This window comes from Mustela putorius, unplaced genomic scaffold (genome assembly GCF_011764305.1).
Source record: "Mustela putorius furo isolate JIRA1106 unplaced genomic scaffold, ASM1176430v1.1 tig00003853_pilon_pilon_pilon, whole genome shotgun sequence".
In the NCBI taxonomy this organism is placed as follows: domain Eukaryota; kingdom Metazoa; phylum Chordata; class Mammalia; order Carnivora; family Mustelidae; genus Mustela; species Mustela putorius.
The window spans coordinates 78,861,915-78,864,548 of record NW_025422005.1 but is presented as its reverse complement, the minus strand read 5'-3'; the positions used below and the strand labels follow the sequence as shown (position 1 = coordinate 78,864,548).

General features: G+C 48.6%; 1 pseudogene; it reads right to left on the bottom strand.

The window, feature by feature from the left end:
- Nucleotides 1-298: 298 nt before the first annotated feature.
- LOC101681699 lies at nt 299-1,812 on the bottom strand (annotated as a pseudogene).
- Nucleotides 1,813-2,634: the final 822 nt, after the last annotated feature.

Here is a 2,634-nt window from a genome sequence, read left to right as displayed (position 1 = left end):
TTCCAGTTCCTGCTAAGCAGAAACAAATTATTCCAGTTCCTGCTAGGCAGGACCATCTGAAAGAGAAAAACTCCCCACATTCCTGACCCAGATATCAATCATCCAGTGGAGTGAAGAGGGGGAAGAGGAAAAAAATTTTACTGAAACGATGGTTTTTAATGGGAACCAGAGGTACGGTTACAATTACATAGTCCGACACAAAAAAACCCATGGTGATCAGGAGTTGGAAGGTTACAGAAATAATGAGGGTAACACTGGGTACAAGAAGGAAAGCTGTTGCAGGACCTCGGGAGCCAAGCTAATACGGCCTCTCCCTGCGATCCTGTCTGGGCTCACCTCTGGAGTCCATCTTGCCAGGGCCAAAGCCACCTCTGTCCCCACCACCCCGGCCCCCTCGGAAGCCCCCATGGTCTCCGCCTTGGCCTTGGTAGCCACCCCGATCATAGCCTCCTCTTCCACCACGACAATCATCTCCATAGTTACCCCCCATATGAGAGCCTCCCGGTCCCTGTCCTGGGCCATCTGGTTTAGGGGCCTTACACTGGTTGCATTCATTCCTCCAGGAGAAGATCAGGTTCTCACATATAGGATTTGGACACTTCCAGTCACCAGCTCGCTGCTGGCCGCCGCCAGCACCACCACTAGGGAATCCTCTCCGGCCACCGCCACCACTGCCACCACCTCTGTAGCCTCCGGCCCATAGGTCCTCCTCGCCCTCGGCCTCCATGACCATTGCCACCGCCCCAATTGAGGTCTGCTCGCCGAGTAGCAAATGAGACCTTGATAGGATTCCCAGAGAATTCTTTACCATCAAACCAGTCAATAGCTGCTCTAGCAGATGGTGGGTCATCAAACAACACTGTTGCCTCTCCCTTCAGCTTGCCCGTTTCCCTGTCTGTGTACAGATTAATCATGGGCTGTCCTGTTTTCCTATTTGTCTTAATAATACCAATCTGCTTGAAGTAATCAGCCACAGACTCAGTTGTAACATTTTCGCCAAGTCCTGCACCAAGATGGTGGTGTTGTCTAAATTATCCTGTTCGGAGTCATGATGTGATCCTTGGTCCCAAGGGCCACCAAATTTATTGAGGCCACCACGGTCACTTCCGCCCATGCCACCTCTGCCTCCACGGCCACCTTCACGACCTCTGGGTTCATAGCCACCGCTGCTACGGTTGTAACCACCGCCACTGCCCCGGCCGCGGTCCCCACGGTCCTGCTGGCCTCCCCCGTAGCCACCACCACCACCACTCTGGTCCTGATTGCCATAACCGCTGCCGCCACGACTCATGGAGGACTGATCTTGGCCGTAGTTAACTCCACTGCTACTGTTGTACTGGTTCTGTTGTCCATAGCCTTGAGGGGGATTATAGGAGCTTTGCTGCTGTCCATAGCCTTGCTGCTGTCCACTATAGCCAGACTGCTGGCCATAGCCCCCACTCTGGGGCTCCCCGTAGCCACTGCTCTGAGAACAACTACCATAACTTCCCGAGGTGCTGCTAGGAGCTGGCTGCTGGCCATAGCCAGGATAAGAGGACTGTTGCCCATAAGATAACTGAGAACTCTGGCTACTGCCATAGCCACCAGTCTATCCCTGGGAAGCTGACTGAGGGCCATAGCCTGTGTTCTGGGTCTGTCCATAAGAAGAACCATAGCTGCTCTGGCTATAGCCTGAAGTGTCTGACTGGCCATAACCACTGTAACTCTGTTGTCCAGCGGGCTGATTGCTCAGCTGGGAATAGCCCTGTCCAGGCTGGTGGGGTAGGCCCCATAGCTTTAGGTTGCTTGTTGGGTATAGTCATTTGAGGCCATATCCGCGCACGCACGCACAGGCTGACAAGCAACAAGATTCCAACACCACACAGCACCGACGCCTTGAGGACTGACTGGTTTTTTTTTTTTTTTTAATCCATTCTGACACTCCATGTTTTTTGATTGGAGCATTTAGTCCATTTACATTCAGAGTAATTATTGATAGATATGTATTTAGTGCCATTTTATTGTTCTGTCATTGTTTCTGGAGATTTTCTCTGTTCCTTTCTAGTCTTTGTCATTTTTGGTCTTTCTTTTCTACTCAAAATGTCCTTTTAATATTTCTTTCATGGCTGGTTTGTGGTCATGAACCCATTTAGTTTTTTGGGGGGGAGAAACTGTTTATCTCTCCTTCTATTCTGAATGACTGTTACTGGATAGAGTATTCTATTCTCTTGTTCTATCTAGTATTCTGTTCTATCCAGAACATTGAATATATCATGCCACTGCCTTCTGACTTGCCAAAAGTTTCTGGGGAGAGATCTGCTGCTAACCTTATTGGTCTTCCCTTGTAAGTTAGGGACTTCTTTTGTCTTGCTACTTTTAGGAATTTTTTCTTTATTGCTACATTTTGCAAATTTAGTTAGAATATGTCTTGATGTTGGCCTGCTTTTTTTTACTTTGATGGGAGTTCTCTGTACCAAAAGGAGACCAATTCTGAGGCTCTTTGGATAGTCCAAGTGAAAGATGATGTAAGCCTAAACTAGGGCAAAGGCAAAGAATGGGAAAGATGGGCTAGACTGAAGATTTTTCTGAAAGAGAATATTTAGAATTACTAACTGAACATGAGAGGGGAAAAAGTGGGAGTAATTGAGAATAACT